The following is a 25,570-nucleotide window of genomic DNA, read 5'->3' as shown; positions in this document are numbered from 1 at the left end:
TTTCCAGGTCGCAATTCTATTCTCTCTCAATAATCTCTCATTATTATTCTTTCTGATTTGTCCTGATGATGGACCCCCTTTGGGGTTTGAAAGGTTGGCAGAATGAAGTGAAGACTGTGGTTAATCCGGATCAAGAATCAAAAAACTCCCACAGAAGCCTAAAATCTAACATAATTATATTAATTTAAGTATGAATAGTGACAAAATTATAATTTTATTTATATGTGAGTTTTATTTTTTAATATGAGGAAGATCTTCACAAGTCAAAATGAAGATTACACGATATCTAAAATAAATTTTAGTGTTACAATTCACTATGAAAGAGATGTCAAATTCATTCCATGCTTAATATGGAGTTGACATTAATATTTCAAAAATTATATGTTAATAATCCAGTGTGGACTTTATCTATAGAGATAATAAAGAAATTAAATGTAAAAATATTGCTATGTTTTTACTTTTGCAATAATATTTCAATTTCTTTATTAAATAACATAATTTTATATCAATTTTATATATACATAAATAAAGAAATTTCCATATTAAATAACATAACCTTATCTTCACTTTATATATAAATAGATAAATAAACTCAAATGTATTTTTATTTTTTTTAGTTTTCTAGTGTGAGTTATTTGTGTAATTCAATAATTATTCAATGTGTATTTTCAATAAAATATTTGAACATCCCTACTACTAATATTTCTATCAGGGTTACATATACATATATAGAAAGAAAGGGAAAAGGTATTCTATTGTTGAGAATAAATAAAATATTACAATGCCTGCCTTTAATGCTTAATATGCAGTTGACATTAGTATTTTACAATAACGTTCATGACAAAAAAAGGTATATACATAGACACACACATGCATAGAAAGAGAAAGAATGCGTATTATTTGCTTTGTAATTCCCAAAATGAGGAGACTCTATTTACAAATATCAATTACGTATGAAAAAAATAAAATAAAAAATTCTTATGGTTAAAACATTTTATTTATTAGAAATTTGATGCCTAGATGCTTGGTAGATCCAAGCTAAAATGGGTCTATTCTAGTTTAATAAATAATAATATTTTAATCATAAATAAAATACCATAAACTATACAATTGTGTATAAAATATTATTTCATAAAATTTATAATAATATGTTTATAACTTCTACTTAATATTTTCCCATCCCCCCACTATCATAGATTGGGGTTATATGAGAGTAGGGGTAAATAGGAAATAATGAGTAAACCTATAAATATATTATTATAAATTTCAAGTTATATTTCCCTCCCATCACTACCTTCAAAAATATCTTAAAATTGTAAAACAAGTTGATGTAACAATTTAAAATAAAAAAACTCATATAAGACATTATTTCTCTTTAGATCCATAAATCCATTCAATTTTAAATTTGGATATATCAAGATTTGACAATAATCAAATATCTCTAGATCCTTGTTAAATATGATATGAAGATGTATCTACGTTCATATGCATTGGAACATATGTCATCGTTATAGTATTAACATGTACATATTAGTAGCAAATGATTCAATTGGGTTGAAAGACTCTTTGCAATCTAATATGAGGAAGATGTTGTAGTGGAAAAAAAATTTCAACCAAGCATGGGAAAGATGTTGTAGTGGTACATTACATGAAATATTTTTTTTTGTGAGGTGGATTCTATTAGCTGCAAAAATAGGGAATTACAACAAGGATTACAAAAATTCACTTTGGTCTCTCATAAGCGAGAATTGGTCGCAACCAAAATTGTACCCTCCTAACATATGAGAGAGACAACTAAAAATTAACAAAACAAGAAAGGGCAAGCTAATAAATAGATAGTGGCATAACTAGCCTTGAGAAAATAGACATAGTTGCAGAGATATAATCATAAGCCAAATTCATACCAAAGTTGAACAAGGGGGTCAGAGTCTAAGCCTGCCACCGAGATAGGATTTGTTGGATCTGCTAGAGGCATGGAAGTTGCCACAAGGATTTTGAGATGATTTTTTATCCTCTTCATCCTTCATTCAATCCTTTCCATCCTACTATCTAGTCCCTTAGATGCCCATGCATGTGATCCAAGGATTAAAGCAACTCCATCTAACGCTCATGACAATCCAGGAGACTTTATCCCAAAAGGAATTTCATTTTCTAATAAAAATCTACTATTTGCATGCATTGGTTAAATCTACCCCTCATATGTCTCATATCATTGATCCAAATTTACCACTCGACAAGGAGTTAATTATCTAAAAGGGAATTTTAATGGGAAGAGGCATCCCCCTTAGATTGGGACAATTGCTTTGAAACATTTGTTAGAGTGTGCTCCCAATACCAAGCAACTATGTCTTCAAATTAATGATACAAATAGGTATTTCCTCTTCATGCACACACCTCACACCCCTCATAATAAGCAACCCATATTCTAACTCTACCCTATGTCGAGGCATGGATGGAGTGACACATAGAGACACACAAATAAACAATGATTTAACTTGGGTAAGATGAATCCCCACCAAATAGAACAATGACACACCAAAATTGCAAAATATTATGGGAGGAATGAACTAAGATGCTACCTCCATAAAGACCTTGTCAGCTAAGCCTGTGGTATCCAAAATTCTAAGAACAAACCAACCCATAACATCTCTTGTACACTAGTCAACAAAGAAAGCACACTGCCACCACAAAATTAAGGCTAAAACCCAACCATTAACTTGAGATAGAGTAAAGACCCACCTCTTGAATTGGAACGAAGGTAGGATGTTGTTGAGCCGATAAAAACCTATCGATCCTCGAGAGATTATACACCACCAACTCTCAACATAATGTACCACATAGAACAAGCTCCCCAAAATCATAGGGATACTAACTATATAAACCAGAAAACACTAACTCCCCAACGGATCACCCTATTCCACACAAATATAATCCAAAGGTCCTCTCAACCACCACAAGCCTAACCGATACCCAACCTTCATGAAATGAGTAACAAATAGGAAACTAACCCCCTTGATAATACTCCCTTCATGAAATGAAACTAGAATTACTTTAGGAAATGAAAAGCAAGAGACACACCCATAAGAAAGTAACCAGGATTGGAGATATCTATCACTTAGTGAAATCAATGGTGCATTTTTCCTTGCGTGCCTAAAGATAGGAGAGAAAAACAATAATAACCCCCCCTTCATCTTTTGTGAACTTGAAAGACTACAATTCAATTAGATAATGTGGTAATTTCCATAATATTTATTCTTTCCTTGAATAGAAATTTCTTGAGTCGCCAACCAAGGTTGAGAGCCCAATTATATCGCCCACTATTGAATAAACTATGAGGTAGCATGACCCTCTACTGGAAGAATTAATTCCTAACCTATCTCGCCTTAAATCATTATAGCCCCATACCCTATGTCTGCTTAGGGGTATCTCATTACAGACAAGAGTGCCCGTCTGTCATTCTTGGCTGTGTAGATGGACAAAATATTTAGTAATCCAAGTCTCACCATTATGGCCACCCTCCTGAAATGTTATATGCCATAAAAATTTACATTATCCCATCCTCACATATATCCAAATGAATATAGAATGAAGGCCATCAGGCCAAAATTACACTTTCTAAGGGCGTGGTGCCACATTGCCTGACCCATTAGCCAAATGTGGCAATGGAAAGTCACCCCATTCAATGTTGGGTAATAGCTTTGGACCATCTGTTAGTATGCCTGCTTCATTGCAGAATATGGCAGGAAATTCCAAACTAACGCCATGGTTCTAGATGATTCTAGGAGCCCATAATTTGCTATGAAATTTGTAACTCTGTTACGTTTTCACCTTATGTGTAGTGTGATAAGAACTAGAGTCTCAGAAAGAAGGTTCACCACGTGTTCTAGCAGTGATTCCAACCTCTAACTTGTATATACCTTATGAATGTGAGATCTAGCTTAGAGACTACATAACATGTTGATGATGGGTTGTGAGTCGCCTTCCACAAAGAGATTATTTTAACATTGAGTCTCAACATACTTTAGGACATTTTTTAGACCTATTAATTCCACTCAATTATTAGTAATAATCCCAATTCTCCCATAATATATGAACATGGGAATCCTTATGTGATCTCTAATTATTCCTCCAAATCCTATAGGGCCTCGATTACCCTTAGAAGCTCCATCAAAGTTTAGTTTTAAATAGAAGGTGGAGGGGCATTACATTATCTTGTGTTGGAGACACTAATAGGAGGAGGGTAATCTGAAGAAGGACCCATGGGAGGGGAAGGAAACCACTTACATAGAATCTAAGATTTGATACCTGAAGGTTGAAAATATTCATAGCACCAAGATAATGCGAGGATTGTTTCTTTTACCGAGTTGATAAAGGATTTCCACATTGGGTTGTATAGGCAATATGTTATAGAGGCAAGTGAGGGGAAGAAACAGTTGCAACAAATGCTAGAATAGGGTGTCATTTGACTAAGTACATCATCATATGGGTCACCCATCATCATTGTGCCAAAGAAGGATGGGACGTGGAAAATGTGTATAGATTACAAAGCGTGGAACAAAATCACGCTCAAGAACATATACCCCCTGCCTAAGATAGATGGTCTGTTGGATCAGTTGCAATAAGAAAAATATTCCCCCAAGCTCGACTTAAAGTCTGGATATCACTGGGTTCAAGTCAAAGAAGAATATACCTAGAAGATTTCCTTCAAAACCAATCAAGGTTTTCATGAATGATTAGTCATTCCATTTGGCTTATGTAATGCACCAGCTACATTTATGAGATTAATGAATGGTGTATTATTCCACTTTTTAGATTCATTTATTATTGTATATTGGTATATAGTGCTTCTTGGGAGGAGCACATCTCACATTTAATCCAAGTGTTGGAGACATTAAAGAAGAACCAACTACTAGAAAATATCAAAAAGTGTGACTTTAATGCACAATAGTCATTGGTGTATCTAGGGACGCGATAGTTAGAGGAGATTTGAAGATAGATCCTACCAAATGATCAGCCACTACTATACTTGCAAGCCCATAGTAAGCTACAATATACCATGCATTATAAGTGGATGGTTTTCCTATAGTAGTTTCATTTGGTGATCAAGTATAGGAATGGAAGCACAAACAAGTTGGTTGACATGCTTTCAAGGCCATCGACACCAAAGGTCACAAATTTGGGAACTCTTATGTACATAGTGTGACTAATGTATGATGCATACAAAGAGGCATATTTAGAGGATGAGGAATTCGAAGAGGTGTTTAAACAGTTGAAAATCCAGAGTCATGTGCATGATGGTGAAAACTCCATTAAATACCATCTCAAGGATAGGTTACTCTACAGACTAGAAAAGCTATTTTCTCCTAAAGGTGAGTGATGGCAACGAATTAAATAGGCTCACACCTCCAAGGTTGTAGGGCAATTTGATGTAGGGAATACCATGACCACCTTGTAGAGGTATGTGTATTGGTCCAAGATTCAAGATCAGGTAGCTAAGTTCATAAGAGGATGCATGATTTGTTATATTAACAAGCCTAGCAACGGGAAAAAAGGTCTATTCATCCCTTTCCTGTACTGACTCATCCTTGGTAATGCATTTCCATGGACTTTTTAAGAATTTTTCCAACAACTAGTAAGGTAAATGACTACCTCTTCATGGTAGTGGATAGGTTTAACAAGATGTGTGTTCTGATGACCTATAAAAATACCATCAGTGGGGAAGAAGGTGAAAAAAATTTCTTTGGATAGGTCTTGGTGCACTTTGGGATACGAAGGAGCATCATTTTAGATAGGGATATAATATTTCTCATTTCATTCTTGACTACATTGTGGGAGAAGGTGGACACGAAGTTGAAGATATCTACAACATTCCATCCAAAGATAGATGGGAAGATCAAAGTAGTCAATAAGGGTTTTATGTAACTTATGAGGGGATACAACCAGAAGCATCCAAATACTTGGGATGAAAATATGGTATATATTATAATAGTGAAGTTCTCACTTATATAAGAAATTCCCCATTTGAAACATGTTTTGGATATTTGTCACCTTCACCTTTGGACATTTCATATGGGCAACAAGAAGGAGTGAGGAAAGATCTTACAATAGACGCCTTGATAGTTTAAAAACTTATAGATAAGATTAGGAAAATCCATCTATAGGAGCAAGATACACTGTAGAAGTCATGGGAGAAATATAAGGCCAAACATGATCAATAGATAATAGATAAATCATTCAAGGTGTATGACAAAGTATGCATACAATTGAATAAGGAGAGGCTACAGGGGTCTGGTAAGAAAATTAAAGCTCCGAGGTATGGTCCCTTTGAGATACTAGGAAAGATGGGTGATAATAAATATCAAATCATTTTACCACCATATATGCACATTTACTCAGTTGTGAATGTAGAGAAATTGAAACTCTATGAACCTTCTATGTTAGATCGCGGAGAGGAACAAGTCATACTTTTTATGGAGGATTTGGAACTAGATGCTCAGGAAGGGTTAACAAAAGATACAACTTTTCAAAATAGTTCAAAAACTACAATACTAGGATAGTATGACCTTTGGCAAATTGGGTTGAAAGGACAACTTCTAGACAAAGCTAAATGGTAAACCAGAGAGAAGGTGGAGGAAAATTTTCCTCACCTCATTTAGTAAAATATTTTGGGGACAAAAAGACTCCCAAAATGGGAAGGTGATATTTGGACTGGATTATATACCATTTTTCATCCATATCTATCCTTTAAGAGTGGAAAAGGTGGAGGGATTTGTTCACATGACTATTTTTCCTCATGGGACCTAGCTTGGAAAACCAGGGTTTGAAACCTTCCAAGAGCATTTAAGGCATCAAACGACAATTTTTGGGGGCAAAAATTTACTCTTTAGCACATCACATTTGCACACTATTCTACACATAGAGACATTTCCAATGGTGCAAGAATCACATCAATCAGAATTAGTATGTGAAATTTATGCCACTTAGAATTTGACCTTCCTGTTTTCATCACCACTATTTAAGAGGATGTCACACCAGGCCCCATTATTCATGGAAAAGGGGTGATATGAATGTTGGGAAAAGTTGTTAATGCTATGAAATCTTCGTCATGAGTATGAAAAAAATGTGTTGAATTATGTGTGAAGTACTGAGTGTATTTTATGAGAAATTTATGAGGTTAATTAGTTGTTTAAAACACATATAAATCAAGTAAATTGCATAGAAGTAAAACAAAACAACTCATAACACAAAGCTGATAAAGGAGGTCACCCCTCCTAGATTACATCTCCCTGGACCTACTTCAATGGCTAGGCTCTCTTTGGATTAATGGTAAATTCTTTGATTACATGCACCTGTAGTGATCCAATGGCCTTACAACCTTCTCCATTGGATTCAGAAGACCCAAAAACCCCAAAAATGACTATCCAAGCTTTGCAATTAGACTTCAACTGATCTAGGATTAACCTCCTCTCATGGTGGCCCTAGGCTTTCTTAAACTTCAACGTAGAAAATCGTGTACAAAAGTGTCTTTCTGCCTCTAAAACCTATTCCATTATGTTCATAGTATCCAAATCATCTAGGAATGACTCTTTTGATTAAAAATGGATCTAATTTATCAAAAGTTATGGTCTCTTCAGTTTTCCCTAGGAAAACTCCACCAAATCTGGTGAAACTCTAGTTAGCCCTGCCAAACTTGGAACAGCACCGGAGTTGTTGGACTTGTTAAAACCAACGCCAAATTCTAGCTAGCACCCTCTGGGTTCAACACTAGGTCGTATGGCACCCATGGAACCAGGGTTGGTCCTCTTGGCTAGCCCCTTACCTCCAAACTTGTCGGCGCATGTGTTTAAATGAAAACTCAATCCCATAATTGTTAACTCCAATGGTGGTGGCATAGTGGTACTTCATGGGGCTTGTGTGGACAAGGCCGTAAGTTCAACTCCACCAGCCTCCCAAATAACATTTTACTTGATCTTTTGAGAGGGCACATGGCGGCGTCTGGGCTTGCCATGTGTCATCCTCTCATTGGTCCACCTCAAATTCCTTTGACAAATAAAATGCTAACACTTGTGATAGTATTGAGCCACCTATCAAAATATTTTAGGTATATTCCAAGGACTATTCCTTGGAATATTCTTGTTGTTGAATGGGTTATATGGATGACTAGTCAGCGTCCCAGTCAAACCTGTACCCAAATGTTTGCCTGTTTGACAAAGCAGATATACGTCTCTATGTTTCTCATATGAGCCCTGTTTTGAGTGAAACAAGTTGCATTGGGATCATATCGCCAAGGTGGAAGCGTTAGTTCAATTTTTGAGCAATTTGGAGCACTTTGATTTTTGAGCAAATTTTTGTCCCTAATCCAAATTTTGATCACTCCTTCCCGCTGACAGCCTTTTGGACCAACAAAATCTGGTTATCTGATGAGAGCTGAATTCTCTTCTCCTTCCCAAGTTCTATCAATTGATTCTACTTGGAAAAATCTCGATGACAACCACTTGGGTTCACTAACATACCTTGCCTCACAAATGGCTTGGTAGCTCAACCAATGTTCTCCTTTTTTTGCTAACCCAATGCAACACTTACTGGCTGTTTGGTGATTAAAAACCCTGCTATACCAAAGTGATCCCTCAGTGCTTGGAAAGCTGACTCATGCCTTTCCCACTGAGAATCATGTTCCTCCTTTTCAACACATGCATTCGATGCAAGCTTCTCCTTGGAAACCACTTTTCCAATTTAAGCCCATTTGAGTGAACTACAATAATGAGTTCCAATATTAGTAATAATAAGAAAATAAATGACCATTATTTTACCTCCACGGTTCCAAATTCCACATATGGAAGAACGCATTCACCATCTCTTTCGCTTCTTGGCGTCAACACATTAAATGGTCTACAATGGCTGCAATTTTTTTGGCATTTTTGTCGACTTTCGCTTCTTGATTCCATTATCCTCCAGTGTTAACATGTTTCTCATGTCATGATTTGAGAATGAAGGCTAATCATGAGCCTCTTTCTCAAGTGTGGACCTTCCAAAATCCTCCGACATCTTGTCACAAGAAATGCCATTAACCTTGAAAAACACTCATGCAAAAATATAACTTGACAACCTCCTCATTTTGCTTCTTCAAAGCAAAAAATGTCATATCATGTGAACATTGCCATGTACTCTTACATCTTGGTGTACAAACCATTAATTAAAAACAAATAGACAAAATATGGTTCTTCAAACAACTGACTTTCAATTCATGAAAAAGCATGTACAACAACTTGACAATTTACAACAAGAATTCCACATTCTCATGAACCAATTCATCACATATCCCTTTTGTCTTTGGAGACAAAATCAAATATTCCAAGTCGATATAACATACATGTAACAATCAATCAAACACAAAAGCTGACACTCATGCCTGTGAAAATGATCAACATTCTCAAGTTGACAACATACATGTTAACAAAGCAATCCAACCAATACAAGTCAATCACTCATGCATGTTCAAGCACAATGAAACTATTAAAAATTCTAATGTTCACACACACAAACTCTCATGCATCTATAAAAATTCTCAACTCTCTCACAAGTACAATCACAAGTACAAGAATCCCATTGGTATGTACGAGTACTTAAAGAGTTCAAATGACCAAATTTGATGCAATAAAGTGAGTCAACATACTCCACTTTCGAACACCTTCCTAGTGTAAACATGCAAGTTGAAGAATGCAACATGCATGAGAATTTGTAGTTGCAAATTACCATATTTGCTGCATCTAAGTGATTCAACATAACTCTACTTTTCCAACATCTTGCTTCATGCAATATACAACATACTTTTAGGAGAAACAATTATCAAAAGAAATTCAAGGCCTTAATTGGTTAAGAAATATAACCATCTCTTTCCAAACCATTTCAATGGCGCTTCTTTCAACTACACTCCATCATGTGTATCATCCTGACCCACATCAATTATGGAATCCTATTTTCCATTCTTGCCAAAATATCTCTCCACCTTCTTCAAATTTCATGGATGACTTGTTGGATGTAAAGTCCAACACTTGTCTACAAGATGACCCTGCTTGTGGCAATGAGTGCAAAATAATTGCATCTTCTTTTCAACATGTTTTCCATTATCCAATGAACCTTTGGCTTTCTGTCTCTTTTGTTTTGAAATTTTATTGTGTATGGCTATCCTCTTCCAACACCTCGAAACAATATGGTTATTCAAACCACAAAAGGAACATGTAATTTTTATCCAAATCTTATGTGAAGATTTACCATGTTTATCATAATCAAAAGAAACTTGATTAAAGGTAGATTTATACCTTGCACATTCACATTTTTCGCCTTCTTGAGGAGGTGAATTTGATGAGGTAGTGGCTCTCTTCAGAATACCAATAATGGTTTCAATGACCTTAGAGCTTTCAACATCTTCTTGTTTTCCATTTCCACTAGTTGCATTCTTATGAGGATCTTCTTGCAAAGTGGGTATAAAACTTTTTCATTCCTCATGAACACAAACTTCACAAGCTTGAGGTAATGAACATGTAATTAAATTCCTTCTTGGAACATCTTCATGTGCCTCCTTGGCTTTGGATCATTCTCCATCATCTTTTCCATAACCAAGGCCCAAATACCTAGGCCTTTCCTCAACAACAATTGGCTCAACTATGACTTGTGCATGTTTGCCTAACCCTTTACTTTCATAGTTCATATTAATCAATAATTTGGATCCCATTTCTCTAGTGTGTCTTTCAAAAGCACCAAAACATTCATTTTGAGAGCAAATTGAAGATAAACTTGAATTGCATACCTTATTTTCATGCACATACTTGGCTAGGGTTTACTTGGCATCATGGAGTTGAATCTCCATCTCATGCATATTTTCAAGAATCTATTGCTTCTCCTTATTCATGGCCATCAAATCCTCTTGAAGTATATTGTTCTCCTTCCTATCTTCATTCATCTCTTGCACCATATCTCTTATGATGATATGTTGTTGCACCATCTCTAAATCAAAGAGTCTTGCTAAGGAGGATAGATTAGAAACATCACCTGTTGAAGCTTCCATCACACTTGTAATGCATCAAAATTCTTCACAAAGCTTCAAAATGTTTCTCAACAAGGAAGCATCTCAGTCCATCTCCATTCTTCATCTTACACACATAAACTTGCACACAACTAAATTCTCCTTGCACAAATACAAGACCAATAGCTAATATTCTAGCTAACCTTGGCAAACCATCTCAGGGATAAAATGAGCTAACAGTGCTCTGATATCAACTTGATTTGAATGTTGGGTAAACTCGTTAATGCTATGAAAGCTCCCTCATCAGTATTAAAAAAAATCCGCTTAGGATCGTCTCAAATTAACCAAAATGTGAGGAATTATGTGTCAAGTATTGAGTGTCTTTTATGAGCAACTTATGAGGTTAATTAGTTGTCTAAAATACATATACAACAAGTAAATTACAGAGAAGTAAAACACAATAACACATAACACAAATCTGATAAAGGAGTTCACTCCTCCTGGGCTACATCTCCTTGGACCTATTTCAATGGCTAGGCCCTCTTTGGATTGATGGGAAATTCTCTGATTACATGAAACTACAGTGCTCCAATGACTTTGTAACCTGCTCCATTGGATTCATAATACCCAAAAACCCCAAAAATTACTATCCATGTGCTCTCCAATTGGACTTTAGCTGATCTAGGCTTGACCTCCTCTCTTGGTGGCCTTGGGCTTTCTTAAACATTGACATAGAAAAATCATGTACAAAAGTGACTTTATACCTCTGCAACCTATTCCATTGTGTTTAGAGCATCCAAATCATCTAGGAATGACACTTTTTGAGCCTACAACATGTTCCATTGTGTTTAGACCATCCAAATCATCTAGGAATGACTCTTTTTGAGCCAAAATTAGTCAAATTTAGCAAAATTTATGGTTTCTTTAGTTTTCCCTAGGAAAACTCCACCAAATCTAGAGAAACTTCAGTTAGACCTGCCAAATTTGGAGCAGCACCAGATTTGTTGGACCTGCTAAAACCACGAGCACCCTTTGCATTCGAAACTAGGTTGTATGGCACCCATGGAACCGAGGTTGGTCCCCATGGACTAGCCCCTTACCTCCAAACACATCAGCGCATTTGTTTAAGTGAAAATTCAAGCCCATAGTTGTTAGGTCCAATGGTGGCGACATAGTGGTAACACGTGGGCCTTGTGTGGGTAAGGTCGCAGGTTCAACTCCACTAGCCTCCCAAATTACATTTTACCCACCCTTGGAGAGGGCACCTGGTGACCTCTGAGCTTGCCACATGTCAGCCTCTCATTGGTCCACCTCAAATGCCTTTCACCAATAACAAGTAGACACTTGTCACAATATGATTGAGCCACTTGTCAAAATATTTTGGGAATATTTCTTGGAATATTCTTTTTGCTGACTGAGCTATACGGATACCTAGTCAACATCCAAGTCAGCCATGCACCCAAAATTTTGTTTGTTTGACAAAGCAAATAGAAGTCTCTGTCTTTCTCATACGAGCTCCATTTTAAGTGAAACGAGTTGCGTTGGGATTGTATCACCAACACAAACATGTTTGTTCAATTTTTGAACAATTTTGAGCACTTTTAGTTTTGAGCAAATTTTTGACCCTAATCCAGATTTCGATCAAGGGGCTAGCCACGTGATTATGACGTATAAGACTCTAGAAGAGTCTATTTCATAACTCTGGTTAAGCGTTGAGTTAGTCAAACATAACCACTATTAGTCTATCAGGCCATGTTATAACTCGTCCATGAGGAGGAAAAGGGATTCCATTCTTTCGAGTCATTTATTCCATAGTTGAGAAAAAATAGCAAATAGGTATAGTAGGAAGAGCACACTGAGAGGATTTGTGCACTGTAGAATCTCATGGGTCATAGGCCACACTTCTTTGTACTTGCAGCCATATTTCTATGCAAGGAAAGAAAGCGGAGCAACCTCAGCTTCCAGTTGGGTTTTTCTCTTCAAAAGGGTGTCCTAGAGCATATCTTATGTCAAATGTGTGTGTCAGATTTTATTTTTCTGTACTTTATTTTCTACATAATTTTTATTTGCTTGTATGCACTATTAACAGTACATCTACGGATCTAGAAATCTAATAAAATTGTAATAGTGTAGAACTTTACATTTTAAATATAATTTCATAAGACTTGTTGTGATGAAATTTACATTTTAAATATAAAATTGTAATAGTGTATAACTTTTCTCTCAAAACTTTTGTGCCCCCAAGTGGGCCAAAGCCTATTTTCTACAATAATGAGTCTACTAAATACAATGTTGTTTGTGTTATTTTGATGGATAAATGAATTGTTTAGTCTTGCAAATACTCAATTCAGATGGAATAATTGCACAGTGGTTTGAACATTTTATATATTCATCTAGCCACATCTTTGTTTGACATGGATATATCAATAATGAAATTTTTTAATCTAAAATAGGTATTCATCACTCATCAGTGGTCAATATTCATCAATTGACACTAGTCAGTAGTGTAATTAGATATAGATTATCAACGAATGGTGTAGGGGAATCATGCTAATTTTCATGTACATCATTATTTGAGGAAGTTGAGTTCCTCATGTCAATTATTTTTGGATTCTAGAACATTAGGCTAGCTAAATTATTCGAGTATTTTTCATTATCAAAACTAGTTTTCTAAAATAATGGATCTAATCCACTATTTGTTGATCTTGATCCTATCATGGACTTCAGATGATTTGTGTAAATTAGGAAGAGTGTGAAGAAGTGAAAAAGGGCCAAGGTTGGGTTTTTTGAGAGGGGGCGAGAGTGAATAGCGAGGGTTTCAAATAGTTGTAGTTAGTGATCCATATGGAGGGCCACAGAGGAGGGAGCTCCACTCCCTCCTATAAGGAGGTCGTAGCCAGTACAGCTAAGAAACCTCTAGAAAATGCTAGAAGTACTGTGGAGGAAGGGAAAAGAAATATGGAAGAGTAGATAGGAGGAGCCATAAATAAGGAAAATAATGGCACAAAAGACAAGGAGGTAGAAGACAAAAAATAGCGAACTAAAGACAAAAAACAAAAGGGACCATGAAAACCCAAAGCTGAGATCACACCCAGAGTTATTTTAAATGATCCGGCTCTACAGGCGCACAGGGATCACATGCGGACGTATGCCATCATTTGTAAATTCATGGGATTATGGCCCACTGAAAAAGCTTTACAGTCATGGATCAAATACCACTGGAAACCTAAAGGGAGCATTGACCTACATCTTGGGTCAAAGGGATTCTTTACTGTGGTGTTCACGAATATTGAAGACAAGGACAGAGTATTTGAAGGAGGGCCTTACTTCTATGCAGTAGCTGGACTCTACATGCAGCCATGGATGATGAATTTTGTTCCAGAATAGGAAACTTTCACTTTAGTACCGGTCTGGGTAAGGCTCTATTCTCTACATCTTGATTACTAGCAAAATGAATCGTTAGCTGCCATAGGCAATAAATTAGGTCATTTTGTCAAAGCTTCTGAAGCCACAATAAGGGGAAAATATACTTCCTTTGCTAGAATATGTGTGGAAATGGATCTATTAGGAGCTCTACCAGATGAGGTGATCTTGGAAGTTTTTGATGAAGAATGGGTGAAAACAATAGTCTATGAGCACATTCCGTTCAAATTTCGCAGATGTCATGAACATGGTCACCTATTCAGAGACTATCCACTCAGTAAAGTAGTAAACAAGAGAAAAATTAACACAATGAAGGAAACTGACAGCTTTCAGAAAGTGGTGAATCGAGGAAAAGGAGGCAAAGGAGGACCAAAACAACATCAAGATGAGGGACAACAGATCAGTTAGAACAAATTCCAAGTTCTTGAGGAAGATGAATAGATCACAAAAGAAGATCAAGAAATGGAAGGAAGTCCCGGGGATAAGGAGAAATAAGAAAACCAGGAACAAACACATCACATTGATTATCAAAAAGAAGCTATAATGAGTGATACAAAACTAGAGATGGATCAGGAAATGACCTAGAATGAGATGGACCTGGAAGACCATGAACTACAAGAAATTATTGACAAAGAAAACCTAGATCTGGAAGGGTTCTTGATACAGGGAACCATGGGAGGAGTAGATTCGTTACCTCAAGAAGAGCTCAATAGAATACAACAGTTGTTTTTTATGGAAAATGTAGGCTAAGGCATCAGAAAAAGGAAAAATCATTGAAAAGCAGGACAATAAAGGCGTGAAAATGATGAAAACGACTCCGAGATTAGCTACTAGAAACCCAGGCAAGAAAATAGGCAGGAAAAATTAGAATGAACTCTTGATGGAGTGTGGAAAGCTAATGAGAGATTCAAGTTAGATGAAAGATCTGGCCAACTACTTCTTTACAAACCTTTAATAATGAAGTTTACATCATGGAATATTATAGGTCTAGGGAGTAAGAGAAAGCAGAGAATGCTTAGTAATAGAATGAAACAAGAAATGTCGGATATAATATTCATCCAAGAAACGAAATGTTCCATTCAAAAATTAAGACTAATTCATAGCAAATGGCTCAGTAGATTTGAGTTTCTAGAAGTCAAAGCAGATAACATAGCGGGGGCATACTCACTCTTTGGAACCGCCAAAAAATTCGCATTTTAGATGCTGAGGCTTCCAGGAATTATTTATCAGTAGTTATTCCACTGGTAGGAGACAGGGATACCATTCTGGTCATAGATGTTTATGGCCCTCAGAGAATAGATGACAAACTCAGGTTTCTAGATTCCCTTGTGGATCTCAGGGACAGACATGCAGAAATACCTTGGATCATGGGAGGTGACTTCAACATGATCAAATATTTACAGAGAAAAAGGGGGGAACCAGAGCTCTAAATAAAGACTCTTTAGCATTTCAAACCTTTTCAAACAATATGAAACTTGTTGACACTAATAGGAATACTGGGCTCTTTACTTGGAATAACAAAAGAGGAGGAGAGTCCCATGTAGCCTCAAAGTTAGACAGATTCATCATCTCTAAGGATCTTATGCTAGTAGATAAGGAAGTAACAACGAGAGTTCTACCCTTTGGAGGCTCAAATCACTGGCCAATTCAATTAGAGATCAAAGGAATTGGTACTCCCAGGAACAAACCTTTTAGATTTGAAAATATCTGGCTGTCCCACCCAAACTTCATTAGCAACATTGAAAAATGGTGGTCAGAAGATTTGAAGATTCAGGGGACAAGAATGTTCCTACTTCACAAAAGACTAAAGCACATCAAGCTCCGGCTTAAATATTGGAACAAGAAGGATTTTGGCAATATTTTTGTGGAGAAAAAATCTGTTGAAAACAAAATGCAGGCTCTTAACAAAGATCTGATCATGGAAGGCTTTGATAAATCCATAAATGATCAAGTGGATAAAAATAATCAAGAATGGGAGAATCTATGTAAACAAGAGGAAATATTTTGGAGACAAAAGTCTAGAGTTCAATGGCTCAAAGAAGGAGAGCATAACACTAAATTTTTTCATAGATCCACCATTGCCAATAGAGTTCACAACAGAATCTCTTCGATCAAGAATGAGGAGGGGGAGCTTCATATCTACCATGAAGATATAGAAGCTGTGTTAGTCCAGCATCTCTAAGGTATAACTCAGGATAACAATTCAGATAGAGAGCGCTTCATCAGGGAGGTAACTAGTAATATACCGAAACTGGCATCGAGAGAGGATAATTTCAACCTTAATAGGCCAATAACGGAAGAAGAGGTCAGTGAAGTCCTCAAAGATATGCAGAATGGCAAAGCACTAGGCCCTGATGGTTTCAATGTGGAGTTTTTCAAAGCTTGTTGGAATATTGTTAAACAAGATATTTTGCATGTAGTGGAGGACTCCAGGTTGAACAGAACCATTTTGAAAGTGCTCAATACCTCCTTCATCTCCCTGATCCCCAAACAGGACATTGCTCAAACACCGGATAAATATAGACCCATAGCCCTATGCAATGTGGTCTACAAGATAATATCCTGTTGGAAATAATACTGAGAGGGGGGTTGAATTAGTATTATCAAGTCAATTATTTTTCATTCACAATCAATTTTGTATACACTACTTCAGTTAGTGAAAACTGTGTATATAAGCAACTACAGTTAAGGAAACTAGCATATAACCTATAGACTTATAATTTAATTTATTCTTCAGATATTGATCATTAATCTATGTTTCACAACCATATAAATAGTAACCAGGAACAGTAAAACAGAGCAGATAGTCATACACAAGAACACAAGATATAAGGTGGAAACCCAATGTGGCTGAAAACCACCTACAGTAATTCATCTCTATCTTCTTTTCATCAGAAACTTCTTTTTACAATGTTTCTGTACTAGTGCAATGTTATACCAGTACGCAGGCTTCTACTTATAAAAGGCTACAACCTTCTCTCATTCTCCAGCCTCTCTTGGAAGGGAGCTACAACCCCCTTAGCTCTTGTACTAGCTGATGTACTAGTACGTAGGTGCTGACCTACAGAAGGCTACAACCTTCGTTTTTCTTCCAGGGACCACGCTTCATAAATTTTCAGATTGGATCCATTAATAACATCAATCAAACATCAAGTATATCTGCATCAACCAATCTCCTTTGCACCAACCAAAAGGGAATCAAACAATCACTTCTCTAAACACTGTAACCAAAATACAGTAATAGTAACCAGAAACCAATTTTGAACTCAGAACACTGCAACAATAAACAAAAGTAGCTAAAACATATTTTATGAGTCGTACGCTACTTCAATATGTAGAACCTGCATGCATACACTGTTGTATTGAGCCAAACCTACGTATACGCATTTTTGAAACACCGAACCAGCATGTATACGTGCCTTTTCTATGCAGAACCTACGTACATATCTATAAAAGATAATTTACCCTTTTCAAATATTCAAACATCAGTTATACCCCCATTATCAGATTTATAGATCAAGTCATGCACGAAATCTAAAAGATCAAAATCACACAAAGATACATATCTTCAAGCCTTGAGATCTTGACCCATCAATAGAACTTATCCTTCTCCTTGCTCTGAGGTTCCTTCTTGATTCAGATCCAACTATGCACCATAACCCAATGACTAGTATTCTAGATCTTTCTCTTCATAAGTTATTCAATCCTTCAATGCCATTGCCTAATGATCTCCTTCCCCTTTTATAGTCTTAGGCCTTACTCAATACCATGGTCCAAAACCACTTAGAACCAATACGTGGGACCCAATACCTAGGTTCAACACTTCGAACGAGATACCATGGTCCAAAACCATAGGTCCAAATACCAAGGACTAAATACCATGGAATAAAAAATAAATTTTCCCACATGTACACGCTTTTCCCTGCATGAAAGTGTGTGCATACATATACGTGAATTTTGATTAGAGATCCCGCGTGTATACGCGACTTGGTTAAGAGGAACCTGCGTACATCTCTTTTTCGTTCATTCTAAGAGCCTGAACTATGATATTTCATTTGAGTGAGTTTCCATCAAGGACAACACCAATGACATAGTGCCAAACCTATGTCATAATGCCAACAATCTCCCCCTTTGGACTTGATGGCAACCCCAAGTCACTCAAAGTCATTCTCCCCCTTTGTCATCAAGGGCAAAGGGTTATGCTCCCCCTAAGTACATGCTAAAATCTCTGCTCTGCTGTGTTGTCCATGCTCCCCTTGAATGTAGGCAAGGTCTGCAAAAACATGTTCTTCAAGAAAGATCATGACTCTATACATCATAAATGACCTTATGTTATGAAACCAGATCAAGAAAAGATAGATCAACGCCTTAGAATTTAGCCTCTTCGAGGGGGCAACCTCCTTTACATTACATAAATGAACAATTATTGGATGATACAAATGAAAAGACCTCCTTTCTATATATAGGAGTCTAAGGGGTCATAACATAATCAGAGCCGACATAACAATAATAATGTAAGGGCACAATAATAACAATAGTGGGCTTCTATGGGGCACATTAGTAACAATATGGGCACTACATGGGTACATCAATATAATAAGTGGGTTGTACTAATAACAATAAGCGGTTACACTAGTAGTATAGGGGCCTAACATGCCCCTCTCCTTCAAAAAGCGTTGTCCTCAACGCTTGAGTAGTTTTTGATGCTTCTGTATAAAATTCTTGTCCTCCCATGTGGAATATTCAGCGGGTAAGTTCTTCCACTTGATGAGATACTCTGAAATTGATCGATTTCGTAGCTGTCGGGTTCTTGTTTCTGTGACTACTGCAGGTTCCAATATGATTTTTCCTTCCTCTTCAATTTTTGACAATATTGTTTGAATTGGGATCTTTTGCAATTTTTGAATAAGTGGCCATACTTCTTCGTCCTTCTTCCATTCATCCCTTGCTTCGTTTACCCAATCTGGTTGGGTAACATAAATAGCACAAAACAATGCTTCCACATCCTCATCCTTGAAGAGTCTTCCCATTCGGTAAGGTCGCCATTTTTTAAGTGCATGTAGTATTGCCAACATTTCCTTGTCATAAATAGCTTGCTTGATATGTAGCAGTAAAAATACCCAATCACCTACATCAAAACATTTTTCACTATGATGTTTATCTACCTGTTGTTTCATTTGATTTTGCACCGAAGTGGTGTTATCCTTTAAAAGTTGGAGAACTTGTTGTTGATGCTCGATGTGATATTTCACTGCTTGAACCTTTTTCTTCTTGATATGTCCTTCTATATTTAGAGTTTTAGGAGTGGTAATTTCTTCCAATCCTTTACAAGATATGGTCGGATTCATTTCTTGATGCTTGATGTGATCTTTCACTTCTTGAACATTTTTCTTCTTGATATGTCCTTCTGTCTTGCTAGTTTGAGGAGTGGTAATTCCGACCAGTGAATTACAAGATATGGTTGGATTCATTTCTTCTTTCTTGATGTGATCTTTCAATTCTTGCACCTTTTTCTTCTTGATATTTCCTTCTATCTTGAGAGTTTGAGGAGTGGTCATTCTTGCCAATAGTTTACAAGATATGTTCTGATTCATTTCTTCTTTCTCTGGGGTGGGGTCCTGGCGTATATCTTCTTCTTTTGATGTTTCTTGATCATTTTCTTCCTCCTCTTCATATTCTATGTAAATTATTTTTTTCTCAACACATTGATGACCTTTAGTGCATTTCCTATCACAATTATAACAAAGCCCTTTTTCTCTTTTTTCTTCCAATTGTTGTGGTGTAACCCTTGTAGGTTGTGGAAGGCTAGGAGAAACAAGACTTCCATCTTTATAGTTGTGAGGGGTACGCTTCCTGGTTTCCATAATTTTTCTTTCCACTATGTCACAAAGCCCTTTTACTCTTTCCAATTGTTGTGGTGTTGCTCTAAAGAAGGTGTTGCTCCTTGTATCCTCATAATGTGCTATCATTTCCTCTATGAAAATTGACCACGTAACAAGTTGTTTACGAGAACAAAGCCCTTTGTACCATAAAAATTGATCTGGTTCTAAATATGAAGATGCAATACATACCTTTTGTAACATTTGTACACCATGTAGATCAAAATATTGCTCCATCTAAAGTATCCAATTTACCGGATCCTTGCCATCAAACTTCCTCATCTTGCTTTTTCTTGATTTTAGGAGCTCGACCTTGAAACAACTGTAACTCTGTACTTTCAGATCTTTAAGTTCTGAAATTGAGATCTATAGTAGCCCTCTATGTCCTCTTTCCAATGCCACCAGTCTGATCCAAATTGGCTTCTCTAAGAAAGAGTTATGCACAATCTCCCAAGATGACCTGATTATAGACCTTTCCATAAGAGCGAACTTTTATGAAGTGCCACGTGTCACTGGTTCGACCTTTGGATCTAAAAAAGATATTAAAAAAAACTACAGTCCGTCCTCTTTCTGTACCTTCTTATGAAATTTCAATCCGATCCCTAGAGAGAAAGTTATGAGGATTTTCCCCAAGTCACCTGTTTTGAATGTAATTCAGGAGTCTGCAAAAAGACCAACTTCCTCAGATCATATCTCCGCAAATATTGCGCTAAAAGATCTAAATTTTGGACCCAAGGTTCAGCACGATTTCTTCTCAAATGGGTTTTTTTGCGACTTCTGAAATGTCACAGAAAAAAAGTTATAGAGAAAATGCCACGATGACCTGTTTGGAGCAGCGAAACCCTAGAATCCAAAGCTCTGATACCAAATGTTATGAAACTAGATCAAGAAAAGATAGAAAAGATAGATCAACGCCTTAGAATTTAGCCTCTTCGAGGGGGCAACCTCCTTTACATTACATAAATGAACAATTCTTGGATGATACAAATGAAAAGACCTCTTTTCTATATATAGGAGTCTAAGGGGTCATAACATAATCAAAGCCGACATAACAATAATAATGTAAGGGCACAATAATAACAATAGTGGGCTTCTATGGGGCACATTAGTAACAATATGGGCACTACATGGGTACATCAATATAATAAGTGGGTTGTACTAATAACAATAAGCGGTTACACTAGTAGTATAGGGGCCTAAAACCTTACTATCACCAAAGACTCATACATCCATCCATCTCCCAACCAAGTGGGGATATACTAATATTGACTCATCCACCCAAACAAGTGGGGATACACCAAAAGTTACACATGATAAAACATGAACATTCATCCTAGGCATAGTGGGGAAACCAAAATAGGCTGTTACATGACCTTGATAATAAAAGAAATACATGACATAGAGACTAGATATCCAAGACAAGACTATGACAATTATCAGCAACTAACATCAGCAACATCTGTCAATCATCATTTAGACCGGCAACCATGATATCCCTCTGCACCTGTTCCACGTGAAATAAAAATAGCTGTGAAATTGAACCAAGATCTTCTAAGATAATGCCAACAATGCATTATTAGAAGTATATGCTCCCCCTGAACCTGTGCCAGATGGTCTCTGTCAGACCCATATCAGACTCTTTTCATCCTGAGTCTAGCCCATTGTTTGTCTTCAAACCAACATATACGCGACTGTATCCACAGAAACCGATGTATGTAAGTGGATACACTTCATGAAACTCGTGTACAACCACTGTTCTCTGAAATAGAAAATTTCAACAGCAAGATGATATATCAACTACTCCCAGATTTTGTCTGAGGTATTCAAATGTCTCCCCGGGTAGAGGTTTGGTGAATATATCAGCAACCTGTTCCTTGGAGGGAACATACTTCAATTTGACCTTTTTTTCAAGCACTTGTTCCTGAAGAAAATGATATTTGATAGGTATGTGCTTGGTCTTCGAATGCATGACTGGATTCTTTGAAATACTGATTGCACTTGTATTATCACATAAAATGGAGATAGGTGAAGTACAAGTGATTTGAATGTCTTGCAAAGTTTTCATCATCCAAAGGAGTTGTGTGTAGCAAGATGCAATAGCGACATATTCTGCTTCAGCTGTAGATAATGCAATTGAGCTTTGTTTCTTGTTGAACCCAGATACTAATCTAGAACCCATAAAAAATGCACCACACTAGTGCTTTTTTTGTCATCCACACTTCCTGCCCAATCTGCATCTGTATATGCATGAAGTGTGAGATTTGTATCTCTAGGATACCACAAGCCATAATTTTGTGTTCCTTGAAGATATTTGAAAATCCTTTTAACTGCCTGGAGGCGTGCTTCTTTTGGATTTTCCTAGAATCTTCAAACTATTCCAACTACATGCATGATGTCTGGTCGGGTACCTGTTAGATAGAGCAGAATACCAATCATGGATCTATAGGTTGGTTTATGTACTACTATTGATTCATCATTTACGCTGAGGCTGCATCCTGTTACCATAGGGGTACATACTGGTTTCGACTCTTCCATGCCACATTTCTTCAAGATCTTCTTGAGGTACTTGGTTTGTGATAGAAAGATACCGTCTTTGTTTTGCCGGAGTTGTAAACCAAGAAAGTATGTGAGCTCACCAAGCAGGGACATTTCAAATTCTATTTGCATCGCCAAGGCAAAGTTTTGATTCATATCTTCTTCATTGCTACCAAAGATGATATCATCAACATACACAACAAGTATTAACAACTTATCATTGTCAATTTTTATATATAGATTGCTATCTATTAATCCTTTTGAAAAACCTTGTTGATGGAGGTACTTATCCAAACGATAATACCAAGCCCTTGGAGCCTGTTTAAGGCCATAGAGAGCCTTTTTGAGTCTGCATACAAGTTTTTGATCATTCCCAAGGATGAATCCATCTGGTTGCTCAATATACACTTCTTCTTCTAAGTCTCCATTTAGAAAGGCAGATTTCACATCCATTTGATATACTTTGAACTTCTGAAAGCTAGAAAGAGCAAGGAACATTCTTATGGCTTCAAGTCTAGCAATCGGTGCAAAAGTTTCTTCAAAGTATACACCTTCTTGTTGAGCATACCCTTGACAAACAAGTCTTGCTTTGTTTCTAATAACATATCCATTTTCATTCAGTTTGTTTTTGAATATCCATTTGGTCCCTATGGCATTCTCATCATTAGGTCTAGGAACCAATTCCTAGGTGTTATTCTTTTAAATTTGCTCAAGTTCTTCATTCATGGCCTTGATCCAGCGTTCATCTTTGCATGCTTCTCTTACATTTCGTGGTTCGATGGAGGAGAGAAATGCTAGATAACTTGAAGCTTCTGTAATAGTTCTTCTTGTTTGAACACCTACCTATTTCTGCCCCAAAATTTGACTCTCTGGATGATTCTTCTGGATGTACCAGGATGGAGTCTTTTCATCTACCCTTATCTATTCTTCTAGTGCCTCATAGGTTTCTTCTTCATCATTAGTCTGATTTGAAGTTGAAGGATAGTCATCTTCATCTTCAAAATATTTTGTTTTTATCTACTTTGGATTGTTGCCTGCTTCATCAACCACTTATATCCTTTACTTTGGGAAGAGTAACCAAGGAGAATGCCTTCATCTACTCTAGGTTCAAACTTGCCAAGGTTTTCATCAGTCCTTTTGAGGTAACATTTGCTTCCAAAAATTTTGAATTATTTTACCATAGGACTCTTACCATACCAAATTTCATGAGGAGTTTGAGTGTTGTTTACCCAGACGTTTGTTTTGTTGAGAATAGTAACGACAGCAAATGCAGCTTCACCCCAGAAGGTTGCATGAGTTCCAGACTCATCAAGCATAACACGAGCCATTTGTTGAACCATTGTGTTCATCCTTTCCACTAGTCCATTTTTCTGAGGAGTCCTTGTAGTAGAGAATTCCCTCCTTATTCCATGTTCTTCACAAAAGTCAAAAAATTCATCCAAGGTAAATTCCCCTCCTTGATCAGACCTGAGGAATTTGATTCTGCGAACTGATTCATTTTCAGCCAAGGCTTTGAAAGCTTTGTCTTTATGCTTCAGAAGTCCTATCGAACACATCCTGGAAAAGTCGTCAATGAACAATATAAAGTATTCTTCTCCATGAGGTGACTTTTTCCTTGATGGACCACATAAACCAGTATGGACAAGTTCAAGTGGCTTACTAGATGATCATTCTTTCTCAGGGAAATGTGTTCTGGTTTGCTTATTGAACTAACATGATTTTCATATTGTATTGTCTGGAATTTTGATGTCAGGAAGGTCCTGAACAGTCTGATATTTGCATGATTTCATTATCCGAGGGAAGCTTAGATGCCCCAATCTTCTGTGCCATAGCCAATGTTCATAATTCTTGCTTAGATAGCATTGTTATTGTCCTCCCTTGAGTATGTATAAATTATTTGGAGTTCTTATGCCTTTGATCACTGTTTCTCCTATATCAAGCTCATGAACAATACATCCATTCGATCTAAATATTACCTCATTTCTTTGATCACACATTTGGCTAACACTCAATAGATTATGATTTAAGCCATCAACATACATAACATTTCTAGCTTTGACCTTTTCTTTCAAAAGAATAGAGCCTTTACCTTTTAGGAGTGCAAGGGTGTCATTTCCAAATGAGACCTTCCTTTCCTTTTCTAAGGCACTATATGACTGAAGTTTTTCTTTGTCACCTGTCATATGTTTTGAGCATCCATTGTCGATGTACCACTGATTTTCGTGTCCTTCCGCATATAAGGCTATACCACATCTTTCTTGTTGTGGTTCTTTCTTTCTCCATGTTTTGGGTCCCAATGAAGCTTGCTCCATCTGAGATGTTTGCCGAAACCTACTCCTACATTCAGAATATTCATGACCAAAGTTGTTACAAATAGAGCATTCTATTTCATTTTCAAGAGCATAAAAGTTATTGTAGGTCCTCTGCATGATCCCAGTCATGATCCTTTGATTTTGTGTTTCTCGAGTAATGATGGTCTTGTAGGAAACACATTGAGCAGCTTTATGTCCAAAGTTATGACATGAAAAACATTGGCCATTGAAGAAATTCCTACGATTATCAAATCTATCGTCCAAGTGATTGTAGTTTCCATTGACATTCATTCCTGAGGCAAACTAAGAATGATTTACCTGTTGTTGGTTGTAGCTTCTGTTCATCCTTGAAGTAGATTGAGCCTAATTTACTTGGTCATCTCTGTTCATTCTTGAAG

The sequence above is a fragment of the Pinus tabuliformis genome, chromosome Q (assembly GCF_031772625.1).
Source record: "Pinus tabuliformis cultivar Carrire ecotype Pingquan chromosome Q, CPIR1, whole genome shotgun sequence".
Lineage (NCBI taxonomy): Eukaryota > Viridiplantae > Streptophyta > Pinopsida > Pinales > Pinaceae > Pinus > Pinus tabuliformis.
Note: the sequence above shows the minus strand (reverse complement) of the source record.